General features: G+C 42.1%; 1 protein-coding gene across 2 annotated transcripts in view; it reads right to left on the bottom strand.

Moving 5' to 3' along the window:
* Positions 1 to 26,341, bottom strand: part of CDH4 (cadherin 4) — a 417,253-nt gene that overhangs the window by 257,440 nt on the left and 133,472 nt on the right. The window contains exon 1 of one of the 2 annotated variants that reach the window (XM_040650680.2): positions 22,490 to 22,718. The exons of the other annotated variant lie outside the window; for it this stretch is intronic. The gene's annotated coding sequence lies outside the window, so the exon portion shown is untranslated. Of the gene's footprint in view, positions 1 to 22,489; positions 22,719 to 26,341 lie in introns of those variants that run through there. 2 annotated transcript variants of the gene reach the window in all.

Below are 26,341 nucleotides of genomic sequence, written 5' to 3'. Positions count from 1 at the left end.
TGCATGTGGTGTTTCAGCTGACATATAACACAATATTCCAAAAGAAAATATTAGCCTTGCCACTGCTACAGCTAGTGATATGTCCTCTCAAATTTAGTACACACGATAGGCTAGAGGATAGAAACATCCCAAAGATAGCAGAGGAATTTATAAGTCAATGATCTGCGTATGAGGAATGCAGACTGCTGATGCAAGCTGCACTCTTACTGATAAAAAAAATGGATTTCCTATAGCATTGCCGATAGCGCTGGGAACTAATTGGCCTGAGTTTACTCCTGCTGACTGTCCTGTGTTCATTTGGGCTTGCTCTGGAGGACCCAATCAATCACAAGCTCAAGCTGCAGCTGACCTGTAGGCAGCCACAATTAAAACATAGTTCCTACTTACTGAAAGGTAGAAAGTGAATTTAACCCAATCTAAGCCAAGGAGAGAGGGCTTGAAACCATCTGCAATCCCTAAGACATATCATTTCAGAGAAGTCTTTTGCTCTTAAGGGAAGCTTTCATTGCCCATGACCCTTAGAAAAGCGTACAGAGCACGTTAGCAGACAGCTGCTCTCCAGGATGCAGGTGAATGAGGCAGGATCCTTCCAAGCTCCACTCCCTGAGGATCAGACCCACGGTTCTCAAGGAACTTGCTGACTCGCTTTAATGAATATTCTGTCTAAAACTAATTGCGTGCTGGCACGTTTTTGGGCACTTGACAATTTATTTTGACTACGTGCTACAGAAAGGCAACTCACAAGAAAAATGCTCTTGGAATAAGCCATGGGCTGTGATCTTAGAAACAGGTCCTGCACATCCTTAGAAATATAGGCACAGGAGCACATGGACTGTGAATCTGTTGCCACGCAGTTGTTTGTTGGAGAGAGGTTTGTAAAGATGGAGAAGAAGCAGCCACAACAATATGGACAGCACCTCATCTAGGACATAAGCTTACAGCTACTGCAGAGTTTTCACATCTCTGCTTCCAAGAGCTTCTTCTGGGATAGGATGACTATGGCTATACAATCATACCATGCCTCGCTACAGGGTAAGCCTGATGTGGTCTTGCATCTCATTCTTTTCCTGGCAAGAAATGAGCATTTGCTTATCTCACTAAGGCACAATTTAAAACTTGCCCTTTTCATATGGTGCAATTTCATTTTTAGGATCTTACCATGGAATTAAATTTGGCTCAGTGGTGTCTGAATGTACAGCGCACACACGAGGCAGAAACCGAACTGCTTTAGCAGCACTGCTGCCTCTAGACAAAAGCTGTGCTGGCAAATGCAGGTTATAGGGAAGTCAGAAGCAGCTACATGAAAAAGGATGCCATTAACAAATAAAAAAAAATCTCACAGTGGCTTATGATTGCTAGCTCTGTATTCTTGGAGGCCTCACTTTGAAAATACACGTATATATAACAAATGATTTTAAATGGGTGCTGAATTTCAAAACTCTGACTGCTCAGCCACGGACCCCCAGAATCTACTCTCTGACATGATTTTCAGACCATGCAGTTTTATCACTCACAGAGTAGCATTGCTTTCTCAAAAGCAATGAGTTACAGGATGGGCAATTTGTATTTCAAGCTGATTACATTAACGGCCAACTTTAAATCTCTGCATATTCTTGTCTGAACCCTCTGCTCGACATATATGAAAGCAACACACATCTGGTCAGCACAAAGGAAACAGCCCTGCAATCAGGAACAAATTGAAAAGTCCCTCTTGGAAGCAGGATGAATTAGCTTTGGGTGACTGCGCTTAACACATTTCTGTTAAATCAACAACTGATCATGGAAAGCATTCAAACCAGATTTAGAAAAATGGAAATGGGTATTTCATGGTTAGAGCTGAAAGATTCTAAAAGGTATGGATATACTACCCTCGTCTACAGCTAAGGTCACACATTTTCTGAAGTCCCTTTTCCTTTGGAACTATTTGTCAGAATAAGATTGTTCCCTGCAAACTGTAACAATGGTGGGTTTTCTTCGTTTTGTTTTGCTTTGTTTTTTCATTTTTTAGCATCCTGGCCATGTCCACTTTTTACATCACTTTTAGAAGTACCCAGCATTTCCCACTTACAAGGTTACAAGAAGGAAGTAATTAGTGTTTAGATAAAACAGAACAAGATGACAGCAATTCAATTGTTGCCCAAATCATAAGTTTTTGAATTCAATTAAATATTCATTCTCTGGTTTTGGTGACAGTTTCTGCTGGAGAGAGATCTGTGGGTAATTGGGAAATGACTACAAACAAAACACTTATTAAAAGCAGAACACTTTTACAGTCAAGTTTCTGGGATCTGCTACTTTGTCTGCGAAGTTAACATCTCAACTGGAAGAAATGTGGAACAACAAACACTGAAAAAGACGAACCATTTCCATTTTTCAGTGTTGTATTTCAATCATGATCCAGAACACAGGGAGTAAACTTCATTTAGAGTCTAGCTCCTTTGGGAAAAAGAGGTGGCATTGGCCTGGTCTCTTCCTTTAGCTCTTTCCAACCACAGGATTTTAAGCAGAACTTGCCCAGAAAAAGATGGCTTTTTTCTTCTTTTAAGTTTATTGATACTGTCACACCAAATCTCAGAGCAAAGTGATGCAAAATGTCTCACACTAAAAATAATGTGTTGGAAATGGGTCTGACTGAAATATTTGCACTGCCTACAAACCATAGTTTATTTCTTCCTACAGTTTCCAGCTGTTTAAGCCCAGTTCTTGAGAATACCCAACACAAGGAAGAGTTAAATCCTGATGAATTTTTGGAGAAATCCAGACAGAACCGGGTATTTATGTTGCTGGTAATGAGGTTATCTAGAGTAGTTTTTATCATTTTTGTGTGAAACAGCTGAAATGCTTGCTTTTTACTTTAACACTCTAATGTTTATGATTTCATACAAGCTGTGATGATGCTCACCAAGTTCTCTCAGTGGGAAGAGCATGAATGAAAGATGTATGCTGAGCAACTTAGGTCGCAGGGAACTTGGGAGGTCACTTGGCCTAACTCTCCAGTCAAATCAGGGGAACGTGAGTGAGAGAAAAAAAATGGGAAGACAGCTTTTAAGTAACTAGAAAGATACATAGCGAAAGGGAGACGATGATTGACTGAGAGGAAGAGAACTGTTTTAAAGCTTTACCAGGTAAGGAATCAGCTGAAAGAATGCAAGGACAATGAGGAATGTAGTTCTCATGCACTGTACATGGAGAGCTGGCACGTAGAACTAAACAGACAGAAATGTTATGAGAAGTTTACCATTTTAATGGAAGCACACTAATGGGAAAGCACCTCCTCTATAAGAGATGCATGCAGTTCACTGAAATAAAAACAACCAGAGTCAATCTCATCCAAGTAGCTGTCATCTTTTTAGTAAATAATTAATGTGAGCTGGAGTATCTCAGAGTATCACTCTGGGAAGTAGCTGGTGTCTGGGCTGTGCTTGGAGGTAAGCAATGACACCCTGAGCCCATCACAGCAAGGGCACATGTCTATTCCAAGATATTTGCTTGTCCACATGGCACATGCACATCCTTCAAGGAATGGCTCCGATCCACCTGGCACCCAGGAACGTAGGAAACAGCGTCATAACATTTTTGAGTTTAAAGTGCAGGCACAATGTGCCAAACTGAGGTAACAGATGGGGATCCAAGCATTGCTAAGTGCTACCTAGCAATGCAACATATGCAGTGCCTGGAAATCACAACGGCATCTAATGGATGACAAAGACTTGCACCAATATTCAGATTGCATGCTTAATCGTGACAAAACTGTGCATCAGCAAGGAACAACAGCAACAAGGATGAGAAAGAAAACAGTGCTGGGAGGAGAAGAGCAAGCCACCCAGGTGTCTCTCACTGACAGAAGACTCTCTGCAGCCCTCGTCTTTTCCCCTTTCTGCTCCAACAGTTTTGGCAGGTGGATAGAGACAACCTATGAGATAGTGCTATGCAGAGAGTTTTGGAAGAGTAAGCTTGTATCCAGGAATATAAGATAAAAAGTGAAGTAGACTAGCAGAATATATCCATCTCCTTGAAAGTTAAATATATACTCTAAAATTTGAGGTTAATGAGTTGGATTTATTTTACTTATTCAGTATATATTGATTATATGCAATCTTTTATTGATGTTATTTGGGGGGATCATTATTATTATTATTATTATTAAGAGAAAAATCACTGCAGAATGCTGAACGCCAAGCTTGAAAATTCTTGTCTTCAGTAAGATGGCGAAAACACTTTTTACTGATGCAACTTTCCTTCTAAACTCATGTAATTTAATCAGAGATGTTCGCAGCTAGAATTGCTGCATGCTGGAAATCCTCCTTAGCAATATAGAAGCTACCACTTTACCACTCCACAGATAATTTTCTCATTAAATTACATACTATGGTTAGAAAAAAAGCTCTGTTATATTTACAAGTATACAGTACAACCAGTGATTGTAAAAATATGCATAATGCATAGCTAGCTTCCCCAAGTAATTAATGTGATTATGCATGCAAAGCAGGTAACTGCAATAATTGGGTTGCTGTGCAAGCTGTGCAAGTGCATTCACAATTCTGCACACCTCATATTTTGGGAGGTTTGCCCACTTGGGGAGATTCTGAAGTTCTGTTTTGTGATCATAGCCTAGAAAATAAAAATAAGATTATTTCCTTTGCCATAAACTGACCTAAGCACCAGTGCTATTTCCCCAGTATAGTTAAATGTTAAAAGCCTTTAATTAAAGACTATAAATCAGAGTGAATCACTTCTGACCAAAACAGGCTTACAATACAGGATGCATTTCTTGCAGAAAACCTGCATGAGAACAAAGCCATAACAATGCTACTCACAACTATTAATTGGTAGATTGGAGCATTCCTCTTATTGCTTTGTCAAACCACCGATTGGTACCACTTTCCTTCCGAAAACACATCCAGACTCTTCAGTCTTCAAATCAAGTGTTGAAGACAACAAATGATGGCCTCTGCTTCCCCGCAGTCCCACCCAGAAGCAAACAATTCTTTCTCCTGAAATGCCTGAAGCATACCTGGGTTCTGAAATTAAATCTTCTCTGTATTATATTTCCTTCCATCTCAAGCTGTTAGATGGGGATTTTTATTTGTCTATGCAGTTATGTTGGAGATAGGAATTACTAGGGATTCTCTTGACAGGGCTGTGCTACAACAGAGCAAAGGAGCTCTTGTGGACCAAAGCTGGGATACAGTGCTGCAGGTATGTCTGCTACAGGGCACTGTAATACACATCAAACAGTTCTTCCTTTCCTCTCTCTGCTCTGCCTGTTGTCATGCATCCCCTTAGCAGTGATGGGTATCCATACATTGCTGGCATAATAATAGATTTACAGATTATGCACACACAAAGCTAGAGGAGGGTAAATGCAATCAGATTTACCAGTAAACTCAAGGACTCTGCATAAATCTCAACTACAATAGAAATTATAAGCAGACAAGTTACTTGGATTTGAAAGACAAGATTCAGATTCAATTCAACCATGTTTCCAAAGCTTTTGTTACCGCCTTCTACAAACATTCAAGCATTCAGGTTTTGCAGCAAACATCAAGGAATAAGACAGCAACAGATTTTGAGCTTGTAAATAATTTCCAACTGCACATTCAATTCTAAATTTCAGTTTATACTGTGCTGGGTAATTGTGTAAGAGTCACATACAGAAAAGGAAACTAAAGCATGGGATAATACAGAAATCCAGTAACGCAAAATTGGCAATAACTGCAATCCAAAAAGAAAGCAAAAACTCAGAACGATGCTTCAAAGACCCTTACAAATTAATACAAATATGGGATCACTCTAAGGATTTCTTGCTCACACCTTTAATAAAGAATTCCTCAAAGGGAAATATTTGAATTATTTACTCAGCACTGATCAAGTGAATTCACAATGAAGTAATGAAAGTGAGTATTCAGAAATACTCCTTTAAAACCTGAGCTCAAATAGTGAAATATTGGAAAACAATAGTAATTAATATCTTCGTAACTGTTAAGTATGCATAAACAAGTACGCCAGCTCTGTCCATCCCTGCAAGCACAATATGGGTTTACATCTGGTCTCAAGAAGCAGTGGGCAGATCCCAAGCAGTTTGGCTGCTCAGTGCAGATAAGCACCCAGAAGCGTGGGTTGTCATCCAAAGCTTACTCAACCTACCTGAACCTTTTGGGCCAGCAAAACAGAGCTGGCAGCCTCATCACAACAGGCGTTCGCCTAACATTTCTGGCACTTGCTGCTTCTAGTTGGGCTAGAGATACTGCAGGAATCATGCCTCTCTTTTGACATTTCTTATTGTTGTAGTGGCAGGAGGCTGGAAGTGTGGGGATGCACAACATGGAAAATGAAAGAGAGAAACATTTAAAGACTTTGAGGCAGAGATTGGAGCAGATGTCCGGCAGCCAGGAGCTGCCTTCTACACTTTGTCAACCAGTCAAGACATTGCAGTCACATAACTATGTAGTTATTTATTTTAGCCCTTCTAATCCTTAGCAGATTATCACACAAACAAGCTGCTCTGTAATGTGAAATCTGAGGGCCAAACTGTGCATCACAGTCCAGGTTTCGGTGTTCAAACTGGAGTGAGCCAGGAACTGAACTGGTGAGAAATGCATCTGCCTGTAACAGGGAGAGGTGACCTTTTCAGCAAAGCATCTCTGAAAAATAACAGCTCCTTATGTAAGACCAGTGTTTGTCTCAATATTGCCTATGATGATACCACTGCACCACCCAGCATTTGCAAAGCACCCGTTTACTGACCATAGGATATATAGAGAACTGCTCCTTGGCTAGGCTGTGATTTGACATTAGTGGCATGATGCAGTGAAGGCTTTCAAATAGCATGCGAACAACAAGAGCCATTTCACACTCATGGATTTTTCAGGTCATGCCTGAATGAGAAAGTATTCCTGTATGACCGGGGAGGTGATCCTGGGAGGATTGGGGGAATCACCTGAGAAGCTGAAGTAACAGTTTAAACTAAATCAATATAACAAAAATATAAAATAAGACAATGATTTGATGGTGCTGTGAGGATGACAGATTTTCCCCTGAAGATGGAAGACAAGATTTTCTGGCTGGGAGAGCCCTAACACAAGCAGCATGCATGACCAAACCCATCGGCAGGGCATGACGGCCAGGAGCTCACAAGCTCTGATCGGAGATCTGTCACCATCCGCTGCACAGCCTTGGGCAAGTTACTTAACCTCCTTGTGTCTCAGTTTCACCATCTGTAGGACTGGGCTAGCAGTCATTTGGCCAGCAGATCGGGGCATTCAGATGCTTAATTAAGGATAGCTGGAGTGATTAAGTGCCAGCTGCTCAGGCTGTGGCTGTGAGACTCGCTGCCCAGTGTGAAGGCCCGGCACCAGGCGCTCCAGCCAGGCATGGTGCCCATGGAGGAGGCCATGTAGGATACTGCAATACGTAGGTTGACATCCCTCAGCTCCCACATGCTGGCCTGGCAGCAGCCTCTCACCACTGGCAGATCCTGGCCCGCTGGGACTGGGAGCAGAGTCACACTATGTCTCTAAGCACTGCCACAACAGAAACAAGCAGATGACCCTGCCATGAGAAGCCAGAGCCAGTCACATCCTGCTACACGTGGTGATGGAGAGGAAAGGCCATAGCAGCCACAAGTCCAGGAGAGGTCTGACTGCAGCCTTGTTCCATCTGAGACTGACTGTGGGAGGTGTTTGGTCAGGAGTTGAACCATGGGCCAAGGCTGATAAATATGCATAAGAGCCAAATGGGCTTGAAAATCTTTGCCAGCTCTGCTTATCCCACCTCACATTGCCAAACCCTTCCATTCTCAGAAGTCTCCCCTCTTCTGCTCACGGCATCTCCCTTTAACACTTTGATTCTGTCATCCCATCTTTGAAACTCTCCGTTCCCTCTCTTTCTAAGACATTTCTAGTCAGTCTTTAGTGAGCATCAAAATATTCAGAAAAACACTTCTAGCTTTTCTCCTGAGACAGTCCATTTGGGAGAGGTGTTCTCAGCTCGCAGGCTGGCCCAAGAAATGCAAGGAAACACACCAAGTGGTTTTAAAGCAACACATCACATAGCAACACTTTCTTTTTAGAGTGATGCATGCTGCTGGATTACAGGAGGCAGTTTGCATTAGGAAGCATAATTCAACACAACAAAAGGGGGCAAAATTGAGCCCAGATTGATGAGGAAGTTTAACCTTCAAATTGACAACATCTCCAAGCAGTGAGGCAGGGAGGGCATCACTTGGTTTCCTGCAGCACCACACTAAGTGACAGTGATCGGGATTCCAGTCAGGGCTGGAAGCTTTATTTCCCCTTGATTTTCTCCAGGTCGACCCTGACTGTTCAAGAACTGCTTGGCCATTTGGGCTGTGTGGAGCAGATGGCCCCTGTGCAGAGGTGAATGCTGGTGCCCACAATCAGCAGGCTGCAGACAAACAGCCAAGGCTGGCTGAGACAAACACCGCTGCTTGCTGACCGTTATGGGCAGGTGATGCACTGGGAAGTGCAACTGAACATGTCCAGACCTCTCTGCAGTACAGCCACAGCTTGCATGATATATAATTTATACCCCTGTGATTTTGCTGCCTGGTGCTACAATATCACTTCTGCCTTTGGGTCACCCAGTATAGACTTCTGAGGGAAATGGAGGGCACCCAGAGGTGGCAGAAAAGAAAGATTAAAAAGCAGACTGTTCTGGCTGTGCAAAAGCAGAGCTCCCACAGCAGTGGGTAAGCCAGCTCCTATTTCTCAAACTGCAGATCAAAGTGGCAAGATTTAAAGTGTCAAAAGTTGATGTTGTTGGTATTTTAGGGCAGGATATGTTGGTTGTTTCCAGGCTTGTTACTAGGTTCTTTCTCCTAATGTTGTACAAAGGTAAGTTTTTGCACAGACATAGCACAGAGTTTACGTGCACGTAAACCTGTAATGAACTGGTCTTTGCAGGGCTGGGCTTTCCAGATGATGCTCATTTTGACTAAAACAAGAGAACCAAGTCTTCCTCAGCAATGTGCCTGTGTTGTTTGCAATGTGCGGTATTCTATCTTCATTTTGGTGGGGTTTTCTTGCTATGGGAGGACAAAAATAAAGAAGTCACGTCATCATAATTGCCTAGGCCAAGGTCAGTTTTTGCTGGCAAAGGCAATGAAAAAAATGAAGCCAAGCTTTGCTCTATCTAGCTTAAGAGGTATTGTAAATCTATTCTGAACATGAGAGCCCACAGTACAGTATAATCCATGTACATACATACATAGCCCCCAGGAAGATGTGCCCTCCAATTTTCTGTCTATATAGAACAGAGGAAAAGAAGGAGAAGCAAGAAGATAGAAGCAAGTTGCTGAAGAAAACCAGTAAAGTTGCTAGTAGAGCCCAGATTGCAGTCTCTCGACCCCAGCCTTGGTGTCTTCAAACTCATCTGTATAGTAACAACAAGCAGCTGTTTGTCAACCATTTCAGGGAATGGAAAAAATAAACGAAAATGTATCAAGTTATTTTGCGTTCTAGAAGGGATATATTATTTCCTTTGATTATAATATCCAATAAAGAATGGGAACATGTTGCTTAGATACGGTACTACATATGCAGATATCCCAACGGATTTCAATTAAGACTTACGCAACTGTAATAAGTTTGGGGACACTTTAAAGTCCTGTTTACTCAATTCCATTTTAATCCACTTTCATATGTGCTTTAATTTGTACATGCATTTAATTATGCACTTCTGTGACACAGTTTTAAGTCAGACTTCAATCCTGCAAACACTTACATGCACGGTTACCTTAATGCACACAGAGCCTCACTGCGGATTTATGCATGTCCGATTGGAAAGGATCAGGGTTTCACAGTTTTTAGTGATGTTTGCCTCATTCATTCCTATATTCTTTGATACTGTCTTATTGATTTATTTCTGCATTCACACATTTGTTTCCAAACCAATACATCATCTGAATTTAGAAGAGAAAAACTCTTCAGGAATTTAATGCAATGAAAAATAAAAGAGTCAGATTTCCAAAAGAGGAAAATCAGGAAGTTATCCTCATACCAGAGAAGTACATTTAGGAAAAAATAAAACCCCAAACACATCTAACCTGCCTTGGGAACAGCTTTGTTTTTTATGGTCACAGCTTAAAATCTGTTTGGAATTACCGTGACGGTAATATTGCTGCTCGGATATTCTTCATCATCTCAGCTAAGCAAAAATAGTCAGGAATGCTCAGCCAAGACTAAAGGAAAAAATAAGGCTATACAATGTAGAAGAACTATAATATTATGTATAATATTAATATGATAACGTACATCATTACCACAGTACTGCTTGGTTTAGATTACAAGTCTGAGATAAAAGTCGCTCTTTCTGAGGCTGGAGCCAACAGAAGAGAGCATCAGCTGATAAATTGTTTCCCCAACCACTCGCAACCGCTGTGCAAAATCCTTGTCTCCTGCAAACAAACACCCTCCTCTAAACAACATTTAAGACTCCAAATGTTTTCTAATATTTGGCACTGTGCCTTCAAGCAGTTGTACGGTGCAATCCACAGCAACCGGTCAGCAGAATTTCTTGGGAGAAATACAGACTTTAATAGAAAACATACTGCAATAGCAGGGGAAGGACACGCCTGGCTTGAAGTTTTAAGAACAAGAACAATTTGCTGGGATATTCTCAATTTAGGCTTTGTCTGTACAAGTTTCATCTTCCTTGCAATCTTGGTGATATTGAAAACCTTCCACATTCACTTCTTTTCGTGTCAGTTATGAAATAACCCTCGTCCTCCTCAACACGTGGGCAATGCCTCCTGCACAGCGCTTCCTTCTCTCACAGCCCAGCTGGCTCGTTACACGGCAGCAGCTAACGGTGTGTTTTATCCCAGTGATTACCCAGAAACTTGCACTACCTGAGCAACAAATAACTGAAAACCCATCTCAGGCCAGAAGGCTGCTGTGGAGTGAAGTTGTTATATTTCATGCAGTGGGCAGCCCTAAGCAGTGATTTAATTTGTACAAGAAGCCTCAGGTAGCACCTTCCTGTGCACTCAAAAAATGTATTGAAATAACCAGAGCCAGTAACTGCAAACCAGGTGGTCCAAAGCTGCTCTCATCAGGTCCTACAGCTTCTCCCAGCATTGCCCTGCTGTGCTTTGCACAGCATTGACACAGCTGCACTGATGGTTCAGTCTCATCACTGGGCTCTTAAGCCCAGAAATAGCAAGAAACAAATTACTCCTTTCCCAGAACTTCTACCTGGAGCTGGCTGCAGAAGTGAAAAATGAATCATTACATATTTCTCTTCCACATGCTGAAGGTAAGTTTTTCAAGCAGAAGCACTGCATTATTTGCATGTCAGAGGGGAGGCCTCTTAGTGCACCACCAAACAGCAGCCAGAGCTGCTGATGTATACTACTTGCCGGAACTACTACTTCAGCTATTTAGTGTTTATACCTTCAACTATGTGTAGGTAACTCATTGAAGTCAGATTTGCTTTTGTTTCCTGATCTCAAAACGAGATTTCAAAGTGATCACATTCTCCTGATGCAAATGCTTTTGCATACAGTGTGTTTTCCTTGACTATTTACAAATGTTTTTCTTATTCATGAGCCACCTTGTAGGCAGGAACTTGTTTGAACAAGTATTCCTGGAAAATGAAAAGTTACAAACATGATGGTTGATTAATCTCTTTTCATATGCAATATTCAAAGAGTTCCTCCTTCAAAGCTGTTTGGAGAACTAATTCATTCCTGTTTGCATCGTGCTGCAAAGGTGCAAGCCTCCGTCTAAGCGCTGGGTGTTATCACACTGCCAGGGTCTGAGAGTGCACGTGGCACCTCTTAGAAACATCCGTGCTTGCATTTCTGAGAGAAGGCAAGAGCAGCTGGAGAAAAGCCAGCCAAAAATCTATACCGTGTACTTTTTCACCCAAATATTGCTTTTAATGTATAATCAATCTTTATGGTTTGTTGCTGCAGGGAAGGTGTAAATAGAATCAAGTTTTCATACAATTGTAAGTTGTATGAATCTTTTAAAAACACAATTACAGTGTTCTTCATTCCAAACCAATATCGATTATTCCTTAAGTTACATATAAATTGCTTTTAGTCTCAGACATTTCATGTCATATGAATATATTTATTAATGGGAAACATTCCTTCTACCACACGAACAGTGCTTTCCCACTTGCCGGGTTCATTCTGTAAAAAATGGTGATTCCCTTCCTATTCTCATCTATTATTTTAAATACATTTTAGCCCATATGCCTGTCCTCTTTTACTCACTACCGTTGTTCTGTGCAGAACTTCACAAGAGAAAAATATTCTGTGACATCCGTGTCTGCGTCTTGACCAAAAGGCCATTGTTTTCAGTGCTGCTGCGTCCCCTCTTTAAAGACACTAAGACCAAACATGCTCAGCAAGAGGCAGAATTCAAGTGTTTATACTGAGGGAATAAGTCACTCCTGGACGCACCGAATCGTGCAGGACTCAAATCACAGGGGCTGCCCAGCACTGCCAGCTCCATGTGGGCATATGGCCAGCAGAGCTCTGCCAGCAGCCCTGGAAATCTGCTCACCCTCTGGGCTGAAGAAGGAAGGTAAGCAAAGCGTCTCTTCCTTCATCTTTATGCTGTTTGCTTTCCACTTCTTAAATATACTAAAAATAAAAAGAAATCCACAACACAGTGAAATTTATGTTCTGAATAGATTGCAGATAAGACGTAGGGCAAAGAGCATGAAAAGCAGCAAGTCACTTGGATGGAAATTAGGAAGTCAGCAGTTTCCTCCTCAGTTGGATACTCGGCCAGAGAGGTGCAGCTTGCTGCTTCTCATCTGGCATTCTGCTGCTGTAGCTTTATAGGAGGCCAATGCAAGAGACTGATCATTGGTTATTAGAGTATATTTTTGGAAAAGGAAATACAAAGTTCCCTTTGCAGTGAACTGCTCTGTATTATCTTTCATGGTTTTATGCCACAAAACGCTCCTTATGTTTTCAGCATTTAATGCTTTTTAAGTTTACATTTCAGTTGTGATGATTAACTTGAAGATACAAAGTAAACTATATGTGCTTTTTGTGCCCCTAAGGACAATTATTCCTTAGAAGATAACTGCAAAGATATTTTTACATTGCAAGAAAGTGAGTATAATGTATATTACAGCTCATTTTCCAGCACTGGATTGCATCATAAATATGCTTTAAGCTGCCAGTTCTAAAATGATTGTGGAAAATTAAAACAAGCATAGCCCACATTATTTAAGCTGAATTTTATAGCCAAGTAAGAATCGAAATGAAATAAAAGCACAGTATTTGTCTAAGAAAATTTGGTGAGAATAATAATAATAAAAAAACCCGATTTTGTTTTTTAAGGATAAAATCTACTTAGGAAAAAAAAAAAGTAGATGAAAACATTTGCCATCTGTTGAGAACATGGAACTGGTTTCCTATTACAAGCAGTAATCTTCAAGCCAGGGATTAATATCTGTAGCAGCATCACCTCCTGCAAGTCCATGCACGACAGCTCACAGTTCTGTTTGTCTGCGGCCACTGTAGGCTCTGGCCCACTGCCTTTGCCCCAGGACCACCGAGTGCTGAGGAATTTAGTCTGAGCACAGATCTCTGCTCACATTTCCATGGGTTGGGGCCAGAGAGTGTGGAAACACAGATGTCAACCAGTGTCTTTTGCCCAGAGAAATACAGAATATCCTGATTGAGAAAAGGCAGAAATTGGCTGGAAAGGACTGGGGTGGGCAGTTTGATCTGGTTTACTTTGCTTTTTTCTCTTCAAAAATATCAATGTTAATTCACCTGAAGACCAAATTAGCTGTGGCTAACACTACTGTCAGACAACACATTGGCTTTAACTTACACACTTGATCTTGGTATCGGAGAACAGAACAGAAATGAGGACTTTGAGTCTGGAGACGCTGAGCTTAGGAACATGTAGGGCTGTGTCCGGGAGCGTGATTTAACATTGGTACAGTTGATTGTCATAGCAACAAAACAGAAAAATGAGGCAAGAATTTCTTTCTTTCTTTCTTTCTTTCTTTCTTTCTTTCTTTCTTTCTTTCTTTCTTTCTTTCTTTCTTTCTTTCTTTCTTTCTTTCTTTCTTTCTTTCTTTCTTTCTTTCTTTCTTTCTTTCTTTCTTTCTTTCATCCTTCCTCCTTCCTCCCTTCTTTCTCTCTCTCTCTCTTTCCCTCTCTCTTTCTTTCTGCAGTGTTTTCAACTGCATGTCCTTAATAACCCACTATACATTTTACTTTTATTTCCCCCACAACAATTCTCTACCTTCAAAATATCTGTGTCAAATCATCAGAATTATTTTCACCCTCAGGTACAAACAGAATCAGACACCGGACTTTACAGCAGTGTGCAGCATAATGGAAGATCATGAGATCATCACTAATACAGAATATTAGAAGAAAGTGCACAGGATCCCCCGTTGATCACCGAAAGCAGTTATCAGGGAAGTATCAAACTAGTAACACTCCCTAAGTGTGGGTTAGAGACCACCACCAAAGTCAAGCTTTTGGGCCAGCTCAACTGCTTAGCTGACCAAAGATAGCAGTTTCCATTCACTACATAGGCTGGTCACAACACAGATATTACTTTCTATAGTAGATGCTTTCAAAAATTTGTCTGCGTGGATTTTTATTTCCATTTTGCAGTTGTTTTCTTTCTTTTTCCCACAGAAATAATACCCGCACTTCTCACTCCACATCACTAACAACGATTAACATTGTACATTTATTGCGTATGTCATCATATCAACAGCTTATTTTTTAAATGATCCTATTTGTTGTTTCATGAGGCATGGATTTTCCTTCCTTAGTCAGAATACTACGTTGTTCTAACAATTAAAATTAATACCATATCACTCATAATTAAAATCATCATATTTAAGTTAGCTCACTGATGCTAAGCCTGATTTGGTATTCCTCAAGACTCAATCTGACATAATGTTCTGAAATAAAAACATATCTCTGAGTCTGTACCTTGCTTGTTATTAAACCAGTACAGTCTGAACCTTCACCTTGTCTTAGAAAACTGACTCTATTTGTAAACTGAACACAAATCCAAACCACTGCTGATCTCTGGAGCATCTCAACTTTATATTTATTCATGATTATAAATATCAGTTTGCTTGGTAAATGTGAGCCCCAAAATATTTTTATGAATATGGTAGTGTTCTTTCTGGTCTTTAAAGTATTTCCTAAATTGATGTATAATTGAGTGAATGCTCAGTAGAGTTTCCACTTTAAAGGTTCTCTCTCAATCTGGGTCATTTCGATGGAAGTCATTATAGTTGTTAAGCCTCCTCTCACATTTTTGTATTTACCTCAAAGTCCCTAAGCAAAAAGTACATGAGGAAAAAAAAGAGCGGAAAACAACTTTATGTTAAAATACAGAATATTTCATTAGTGTATCTCTGGATAGGGTAAATAGAGTGGAGAGAAGGGAGAACTCAGCTTGAATGAAGAAAACATTTCAAGGTGGGGAAGAAGGGTAAAGTAACCTTTTGCATGCAGATTACCACCATATGACATACAGAAAATAGATGCACATCTCAGAGGAAACCAGAAAAATCCTGAATATTTCAGATGCATAATAATCATGTCTTCTCTCCATCCTTATCTACAACCTGTAATATTATGGGGACCTCCTTCAGATGCTGTCATCAAGGTGGGTCCGGTCCATCAAAGCCATTAGGTTTTGAGTAACTGTTTCTTTCACAGAGGATAATGCTAGATTCTATTTAAGCAGAGCCTCAGCTGATAGTAATTATGATCTCAGTGCAAGTACATGCAGAAGTGGTGTGGACAATAGAGGCAATCACTTGACAGAGGTGTGAATGACCTGAACAGAGACATTAAAATAAGCAGTGAGACATCAATAATTCATTCAGAATTCACCACAACAATACTAATTATGGTGCATAATGTGGATTTATGGAGAATATAATACATGCTTCTATAGGAAATCAATTGAAATTCACTAATTAATGAGAAGTTGTGAAAAGTGTTTCTGCCGCTATCAGTACAATTTAAAAGCCTGATTTAAATCCTCACCTTGGTGACATGTTTTCTGAAAGCAGGAGTTTAGATCCTGAAGTCAGTTTTATCTGCACAAGATACAGGGCTGAGTTTCTCAGCTAAGTAGCCTACAGGGAGAGGGACCAGAGTTTTGTTTGGTATTTCAGAGACCATACACCATTCTTCCACAAAGCTTCTCTCTCATCTCCCAGCTAGTCTGAAGGATCTAAGAAATCCCTTGCATTCAAATCAAATATCATTCCAACTGTCATTGTTCCTTTGCTTATCAGAGATGCAATCCACTTGATAAAGAAGGATACACGATGCTTCTCTATCAATATGTGTGCAGCAGACAGCAGCCTTGTTCAAGGCCGTCCATGAGCAGCAGAGCAACACAGGCTGGAAAGCCCGCATTTATGAATCACACGAAGAACAAAACACTACTGCAAAGCCATAGGTGATTTTTAGTCACACTTTCAATCCACAGAGTCAAATTCGGAGGCTTATCTGAACAGGGAGACTCATATCCCTGCCACATGAACATGTAAGAACAGTAAACATCCCCTAAGAGGGCAGGAGATCTGATCAGACTGCAGGCAAGGAAGAAGTATCTCTCAGTGGAGAGAAGCCAAACATTTCCACGTTCACCTACAGCCCTCAGTACCACTGCTGTTCACCACAGTGCTCCCAGACTGACGCTCTTAAGTCCCTCATGGATGGCACCCTCAGACCACTGTGGCTCTGAGCAGTGCCCTGCTCTCAGTGCAGGCAGAAGTTCTGCTGTCCAGTAGCTGCACCAGACATGCACATCCCTGCACTTTTTCACCTTAGGAGATGCAGACTCAAGTTCATTATGCAATCACTCACAGCTACATTTACATTAAAGCACTGATGCCCAGAGGGCTGTGCAGAGCAGAGGTGGAACAGAAGCCCTCTATGAAGGATCTGACACCCAGGCGCCTGCGCCTCGCCCTAAATGAGAAGTGAAGAACCCAAGGGTGCAAATAGTGCAGTACATGAACCCAGACTGACCTGTGTCATCCTACAGCAGACAATCACAGTTTGCAAACATGTTCCTGTAAAGGACAAGCTCGATAGTACAGCTTACCAATCTTGTGCCTTTATTAAGCAGGCCCTTTCCTTCTAAAATCCCATCCCTGATTTTCTTTTCAACTGCTTGTCTGTCTGGATCAAAGAAAAGATGGATTTTAGTGTATTTTAAAAAATGCTGAGCTTAGAAATTCTTCCTCAATGTTACTTAATTGTGTCTAGTTAAAATAGCTGAATCACATTTTCATGTAAGTGGGGAAGCAGTTCTCTTTCCCACCCCTACAAGCTGCAGGAACAAGACAATATTCCCACCTCAAACCTGAACCAGAGCAATGTCTACACAGTGAACAATGAAGAAGCTGCTTTGTTTAATCACTTCTTCATGTCCACAGGGAGATTTGCTGAAATAAAATCACAGCATATTGCTGTGCCTGCTGAACTGTGCTAGGCTCCCCTGCTTAAAGTCTGGAAGAGGAGGCAGCCCTCCCCTGTCAAAATGTTCCTGCCCTCTCCTGATGATGTTCCTCGCCTTTTATTCAGGCCAAAGGACAGGTTTGCTGTTCTCAACTCATGGGAAGATGGAAGCTCACTGCCAGGAGCTGCCCTAATCAAGGATGCTGACACCTAAGAAAGGATCCCCAAAACCCACTTTTCTCCTCAGTGATGCACTGGCCCCATGGTCAGAACTGTGACTAAGTAGCACTAGTCTAGACTTTCCTTGTTGATTCCTTAACAGGCCTCTGTTTCCACTGCAACATCCTTTCCCACTGCACAGAGCGGCTATAGGACTGCACAGAGCTGCTATTATCTGCCCTATGGCCACCAGAGAGGATATCCAGCCCCACTAACCGTTATGAAGAAAGGAGATCATAGACTGGCTTCAGTTGGAAAGGACCTTAAGACCATATAGTTCCTACTTCCCTGCTTTGGCTGCCCCTACCAGCTCAGGCTGCCCAGGGCTCATCCAACCTGGTTTTGAACATCTCCAGGGATGGGGAACAAGCAGCTTCTCAGGGCAGCCTGTGTCAGGGCTCATCACACTCTAAGTAAAGATTTCTTCCCAACACCTAACCTAACCTAAATTTCTTCTCTTTCAGTTTAAAGCCTCCTTTTTCCAATGCATGACTCTGTGGCAGGGGCATCTCCAGCTGCTTCATTGGGGGAAGACGTGGAGCTGACAGAGGTGGCTGTTTCCATAGCCTGTGGGCCCAGCACACTGCCCTCCAACCAGACTCAGCACCTACAGGTTTTCTCAGCTTGCTGCTAAAAGGAAAGCTGCCTCATAACCTTTTTTGGGGGGAATTTTCTTTTAGGATCATCTTCATGACAGGCACACTTGTCATACTCAAGGCTTGGCCTACAAGCAGAATGTAAATCGCTTAACCAGCTCAGCTGCCATATATTTAATGACTTATTCACAGTTGCAGGAGGGAAAAAAGTTTAGATTACATGGGGAAGACAGAGAACAAATACAATTTATCAGGACAGAGCAGTGATACGGTAGCACAGCTGCTCAGGGAGTGGTGGGGTCACTGTCCCTGGAAGTGTACAGGAACTGTGCAGATGTGGCACTGAGGGATGTGGTCAATGGGTGTGGTAGAGTGGGTTGGGGTTGGACTTGGGGATCTTAGAGCTCTTTTCCAATCTTAAGGATCTCATGACTTTCCATAAATACCTTAAGTGGAGAGAAGCCTTTTTATCACATTGCAAATGCTAAAATTGGGGTTAAAACTGTGGGGTGCTGGCTGATACCCTGGTGCATGGGAAAAGCTGCTGTAAGCAAGAGAACGGTCTGGGGGAATAAAAAAAGGTTTGTTTATTGGACAGAGTGATGCTATTGTCTGCAAATGCCAAGGAAGGCAAAACTTGTGGCAAGCTCCTGAGCCAGCTGTCAGTTCTCAGCAGCACAAAATGAAGGCTGACATGGAACGAGCACAGAGCTCCCCATGTCTTCCTGCTGGCAGCATGGGGCTGGAGGCTGCACTATGCAGATTTTGCTATTAGTGTGATTGATCTAATATTGGATGACTCCGTACCCAAGTGCTTGTGCGAAATAATAAGCCCAGCTACTGAGCAATTATTAAATACAAGGAATTGTTAAATCCTTGCATTGTACATATTCTAAAGGAAATTAATCATTTTGAACTCTGGAGAATACAATTTTATAAGAAGAGAAGAAATAGCAAATACACAATAGGGTATTTAAATGCTAATACAGTCAAACAGTTTAAAGCATAGCATACATTTTAATATTGGTTTACTGAATACTAATTATGGTCTGCTAAGTAGCGGTAAGTAGCATTTACTCTGATTTGTTCAAAGTATTGATCCAGACAGTGATAAGCACAATTTCCCTTACTGTATATATCCTTAAAAACAAATATTTTCAGATTACCAGGTCTTCTTAAACCATGTTTTCTTTTGAGTTTTCTGTTGCATCTCTCAGTGGCAGCTAAATATTCTACAGCTCGGTACTATTTCAGCTCAGTGGTGTGAGGCAAAGACAGATTGTTATTTATGATCTGAAATAGATTCTCCTTTGCTACTCGAGGCTGACAACTTTGCATGTGTTCGCATCTGGTCACACAGCAGACCATACAGGTTGGAGAGCCTTAAACAAATAGCTGTGCCCGTGTTTTGTCAGCAGAAGCAATACTTTCAAAACAAATGGCTCATCCCACATCTGGACGGGCTCGAGCTCCCCAGCAGGCTGCACCGGGTGCTGGGCAATGCACAGCAGTGACAACTCGACATGTGCAGTTAAATCAGGCAGGCAGGTACTCAGCCCAACTTTTAAGAAAAGAATGACGGTGCACTTCAGTTTCCTCCATAATGAATGCAGATAAGCTGCACTTCAACAGCCTGAAAGAACAGCTCTTGCCATTCATCTACTGAATGGCACTGGTGGCCTCATCTACTCATCTACTCATCTACTGGTACTGAGTTAGTGGGCATGGTGGGGTGGGTTGATGACTGGACTACATGACCTTAGCGGTCTTTTCCAACCTTAATTCCATGATTCTACAAAGGTGGTTGGAACGGGAACCAGCACAGAATTTGTCCCTGTACCACAAGGCCACCTGGACACACCGAGCAACAACTGGCGCAAACACAAAGCCTGTCATTCTTAATAAGTATTTTTACAGCAATCTTCAATTTGATTAACATACAATACCTGCTGCATTAAGTAAGCACATAAGAAATTCAATTTAAAGCTTTTCTATTTTCTTTTATCTGTTACATCAAAGATATCAAAAAAGTAGTGGTTTTATTTTTTCATGTGTTTCAGAAACACAGTGCGAATAGAACTGACTTAACGGGAGCATGAATGCAAAAGTAGATTCAACTCTATTAACTTCTACAGTTTTGCTGCAGAAATTGTTTCTCTTGATATTTTAATTCTTTCTGCTGATGGCAGAGAGAAGCAAGGTCAGAACCTCTGCTGAGCTCCCCAGCCTGCACACGATCACTTAGCATAATTCAAGTAGTTGTAAAAAAAAAATTAGTACTGTGCCCAGTGATAAATGGGTTTTGTTTGTCTTCTCAATGTAACAGGATTAGGGTAAGAGAAAGCACCGTTTCTGAGTTCAGCTGAAATAAACATGACAAAAGGCCAATTTACGCTTCCAAGATTACTTATAATCACACAATGTTTAAGAAATTATTTCAGTGTAGTGTTGTGCTGCCATGTCGCTGTAAGTAGGCCATCCACTAAAATATCTTTGCTGCTTTTTTGCAGCTACGAACCACAGATGTTTTACAATTTATTTTTATCACTAAAATTAAAGAGAATAAAGCTGTGTTTATACTGTCGTAAGGGCAGTGTATTATGGCTGTGAAAGTAACAAAAGAATCTGAAACTGATGAAAATGTCGTTGTCTTCGCCTGTTAAAACTTACTGCTGAAACCCAACAATCAGAAAAAAAACCACTTTTGTCTTAGCCACCTTGATACTACAGAAGCAGGTAATAAACAGGTCTCTATCAATGCACTAAGACTGATTAGCAGGTGAAAAATCACCCTGTTGTTTCTCTCTGACAAGCTTTCAGTTTGACACCACACCTTATGAACTCTAAGGATATCAGGGTATGGCACAAGTGACAAGTTCCTCGGTCAAATCCCCTTCCCGCACTCCAACTTCTTTTTTGAAAGAGAAGTTATCCATGGTGGATGACACACACAGACAAAACAGCTTTCAAGAGCCCGGTGGAAAGCTTTCACTGAGCATCCAGCCTGGTTCTGACTGCTCACAACTGGAAGGCAGTGTGATAATGCTGAGCCATTTGGTGCCCGTGCTACTGGAACGCCGCCAAAGCAATTAAAGGTTGCTGACTTGGCCACGACACGGAGGAGATATAAAATAATTTTACACCCCATCATATGTGGTAATGGGTACATGCACCCATAGATGAGGGAGCAACGGCTATACAGCATGCATTAAATTAACCGATAGAACATGAACTGAGAGCAAATGGCTTTCAGATGAGAGGCAGAGCCCTGCCACCATCCTGTTCTGAAGCCAGGGTGCATGGTACAGATATCCTAGCCCAGCTCCAGATTACTTAGATCCCCGTTTGGACTCCAGGTTCTGCCCCAGCACTCACTACACAATCAGACTGGGCAGCAATGACTGCCAGCATCCAAAAGGATGCACCTGCAAAACAAGGGGCACAGAGTTCACTGCAGGTCTGGGACAGCAATACAGCTCTGCACCAGCAGGCAGCCCCTACATTCTGCATAATGCAATTATCAATATATGGGAGGGGGGGGAAGAAGTAAATGAGGAGTTGCCACAGCAACCGCTGCCTCCTAAGAATATGAAATATATAGGATCACCCCCACGGATGGCTATTGTTTTGTATTCTGAATGGTCAGCAGAGTCACACCGCCGGGCACTGCAGGATGCTGGTGACTTCACTGGCAGCTCTGTGCTCTGTTGTCCTGTGCTGCCTCCAGAGAGAGCCCCGAGTTCCAAGAAGCAAAACTGAAGCTGAGCTCTGAGCAGCATGGTGACAGCTGGGGCTGCTGATGGTCGGCATATAAGGACCCATGGGTTTTTCCATTTGTTTGTGAATTTGTTCGTTTGTTTTTAAACATGCACCGCTTTTGCGCCATTTCACCCATTTCGCTGATAGTTCAACTGAAAACATTTTGAAGCAATATCCCCAAAACACTTTGGTATTAACAGGACAAAAGCACATGTCAGAACACATTGAGATAACAATGGAATGAAGCATGTGACTGAAGTTAAGCGTAAGGCACAGTTCCTGACTCACATCCCAGCTCCATTAACAAAACACAGGACACCAGCTTTGGTGGAGGCACTATTTTCTAGGCGCATCTTATGAACAGCCACGAGAGAAAGGAAGTGACCTCGAAGGATGTGGTAGTACTAAGAGCAGTAGTAGCATGAGTAGCGGTAGAAATAAATAAATCTTAAAAACCCACCTAAATTCCATGTAGCTGCCCCTCTAAACGTCAATTCTGTTCAGGAACACAGGAATTTGTTCAGTTTCTTCCCTATTCTGAGGCTGATATGTTAGATGTTAGATATGTTAGTAGAAAGGCAGAGCAGTGCCTTTCTACTCCATTTCTGACTGGATTTTTTCTGCTATGCAAATTATGCTTTCCCGCTTTGCCTCCTGCACAACATTCTGCAGACCCACACTGCTAATTCAGCTAGCAGAGACTGGCAGGAATGTCTGAGCAAATGCCAAGCGTGCCCCTTGCACTGCAGAGCACAGCGCAGAGAGGCACAACTCTGGGAAGAGGTGCTCAGTTACAGACACGTGTGTGTGTAACATCAGCAGCTGGCACTCCCATCACAGCACTGGCATTGGTTTCTGAAGGCTTTATCAGTGCGCTGTGTCCTCTCCTACAACAGCTTGCAAAAATGAGCTAATATCAGGTCAGATCAAATGTTTTCTCCAGCAGAAGTTTTCTGGCTTGCTTCCCCCTACCTTTCGTTTCAATCCTGAAGAAAAAGAGAGGGGGCAAAAACTCTTTTAAAGCCCATGAATCCAGAGATTGATCTCTAGAAAATCAACTAGTCACGCAGCTACAGTTGTAAACAGGATCCCCACCCTGGGCACCATCACGGATAACCTTCGCACTTTCCACCCAAGTACTCTTGCCATCTTGCCATCTGTCCAGATGAACACAAGAACCTGATGGATGCACACCTCCTTGGAACTGCCTGTAAAGGGCCACAGGACACAGCACCGGGGAATGGCTCAGGAAGGGAATGAGGACACATCCACTTTTCCTTCAATGGGGCAGAGCTCGCAGTGACTGCCAGCAGAACGGCCCTAGGGAGGATCTTTTTGGTGCTTACACAGCCACAGGGTCTTTTTGATGTCAAACACACACCGTGTCTGATGCTGGCAAAAGCAGGTGCGGGGAGAAGTTGTCAGGATTTTATCACTTGAGTGAAAGGCACTTCAAGGGAAAAGGAAATGTTCAAGTTATAAAAAAGCCTATTTCACTCATGTGCTTTAAAATTACAATAATCCATTTGATGCCAAAGAGAAGAAAGAAAAAAGGAATCAAAGAACAATAAGGATGCTACTGCTTATAATTTTATTCTATTCTCCACAAGTTCTGTAGCCCTCTTTCTTCCTATTCTATCACGAATCCTCCACATCTGCACAAGCCCTCCAGGCACAGACTGGTTCCAGCCAGTGAGGCTGTCTGGAGCTTTTCACAGCTGAAGATCCATGAAGAAGGACCAAAACATCCTCAAGTTTGCACACTTGAACAACACTAGAGATAAGAACAAACTTTAAAATCCTGGATAATCCTCACTTTACTAATAAGCAATTTTATCTAAATCCTTCTTTAAAAAACCATGCTTCCCTGAGTGATGCTAGGGGAAGGAAGTTGCCACGTCCAATTTCCAGCTCTACTCAGCACGTATTAACCTCAGCTCCTGCCAAATTGCAGGGGCTCTTTGCTCTCCTCCTCATCTCTGCAGCTAGGAGCTTCGTCCTCATCCTCTCCTCTGAGAATCACGGGTTTTGCTCTCTGCAGGCTCAACACCCTTGGATAGTGAAGAAGTGCAATTATGCTTTTATAACTGTGAAGCTGCAACAAAGATTGGTGAAGCACTGGATTTGCAAAGAGATTTGTATTTTGGGACCCTCAGCAGTGACTCAGCACCTCTCAGCTTCAGGGATCCAGAGAAGAATCCATTATATCTGCCAAAAGCCTGCACCTCCATGCAACTCCCTCAAAGAGAAACATTTCCTCCTCACATGGGGTTTTGGGGCTAATCATAGAATCACTGGGGTTGGAAAAGAGCTCTAAGATCCCCGAGTCCAACCCCAGCCCACCCCACTGTGCCCACTGACTGTGTCCCTCAATGCCACATCTTCATGGTTCTGGGGCATTTCCAGGGATGGTGACCCCACCTTCTCCCTGGGCAGCTGTGCCACTGCATCACTGCTCTCTTACAAAAGAAACTTCTTAATATTCAACCTGAATACATTCACTCCAGGTGAGCGTTGATCAGAATTTGTGGAGGAAGCAAAACTTCATCCAAAATCTGACAATTCATTGACTGATGTTCCAAACCTTTTTACTGAACGAAGAAGACTTCCTGAGGGATCTCCATGGCTTCCCAGCCAGTGTCACTCCACAGCTGGACACACACCAAAGAAAGGTGTTTTCTTCTTCCTCTTCAACCAAATGAAGTCTTCTGGGAGGTTTCCGTCACAACACCTCAGGAAAGCAGTGACCTGCAAACTTGCCATCCTGTAACAGCTCATAATCACACCCCAAGTCCAAGCAAGCGACACAATTTTCTAATAGCAGGAATTCCAATAATGTACTCACAAGTTATTAATCAAGAAACTAGCACAAGAAGGATCTAACTAGAGATGTACATCTCAATGCTCCTAATTTGTACCTTCAGTTGCAATGACAGTTACAGTGACAGTACAATGCAGGCACACACATCTAACTTATTAAATCTTAATGGCACCCATAGAGAACTACTCTTAGGCACACTTAAAAAAAAAAACAAACAAAAGGAACCACACAAGTTGTCCTTTACAGAAAAGCAAGCAAAGGCCTTTTCAAAGGCAAGTCAGGAGAGCTATGAAATAGTTATAGTGGGTTTACTTATGCTGCAGAGCTATGCACTGACCTGCAACATGCTGTCTGGTGTAGCTGCTGTAGTAATGCACTTGTTCGGATGCTAGTTGGAGTACAATCACAGCTTGGAAACGTTTTCATTGGAAAAACTCTGCCTAGCTCCAGTTTTTATTTTGTGCCCTATTTAGAAGATTAACTGTGAACCACAAAATTGTATTCCAGCTGGCTCTGCTTTACGAAGCCAATCCAGCAGCAGTGTGGGACTCCTGGCCTACCCAGCTTCTCCTGCAACGCGCTGTACTTCCTCTCGGCTCACAGAGCCCTCCCTAAGTACTGTAACCATGTCACAGGATGTGCACACGTAGGTCAGGTAACAGCGTGTGCAAACGTGGCTGGCAGGGACACTGTGCCAGGAATGACACTGCAGCAGGGAGCAGGTGTGCAAAGCTCGGCCAGGCTATCCTTGCTACCAGCTCTGGGCTGCAGGTGATTGCTAATTGTATGGCATAGGATAAAAGAAAACAACTTGTACTGAAAATAAATCAAGTATAAGTCAATGATCTCCATGCTGCAATCTTCAATTAAAAAAAAAAAAAAGGTGTGGGGGTTGGAAATGAGTGAATACTTCCTTTCCTCCATAGGGAATGAGGGAGAACAGATCTCCAGAAGTGGGCTTTATAAGCAATGAGTTGAGATCCACTCCTGAACAAATTCAACCACAGAGCAGAAGCATTTGAAGCTTTTTCTATTACATCATATTTGTCTCTCAGCTTACGAATTAAACGAAGCAAATTGCACTTACATTTGAAGTTTTGCATTAAAATTGTGCACAAACTTTTCCGATCATAGATGACTGAAACTTGTGTGCCAAGTATTTCAATGGCTCTGCTCTGTTTGAAGATGGTTCGGATCCATCGCACGGTATTGGTTCCAGGCCCCGCGTTTGATCTCAAACTACTCAGGCACCATGAGTCAGCTCCCTTCAAAATCATCTCAGTGACTTACAATGAGACACAATCCATACATGACTCTTAGGATCTTTCTAAATGGCCTTTTCTCTTACATGTATGTCTCACCTACTTTCAAGCTGCTTTTTTTTTTCTTTTTTCTTTTTTCTAACACAAGCTAAGAAATGTACTATTAAAAACACATCATATATGAAAACAGCAATTTCGTTCACACTCAACTGGTTCCATTCCATCATCT

The sequence above is a fragment of the Gallus gallus genome, chromosome 20, assembly GCF_016699485.2.
Source record: "Gallus gallus isolate bGalGal1 chromosome 20, bGalGal1.mat.broiler.GRCg7b, whole genome shotgun sequence".
Taxonomy (NCBI): Eukaryota; Metazoa; Chordata; class Aves; order Galliformes; family Phasianidae; genus Gallus; species Gallus gallus.
Note: the sequence above shows the minus strand (reverse complement) of the source record. Positions and strands in the feature narration are given on the sequence as shown.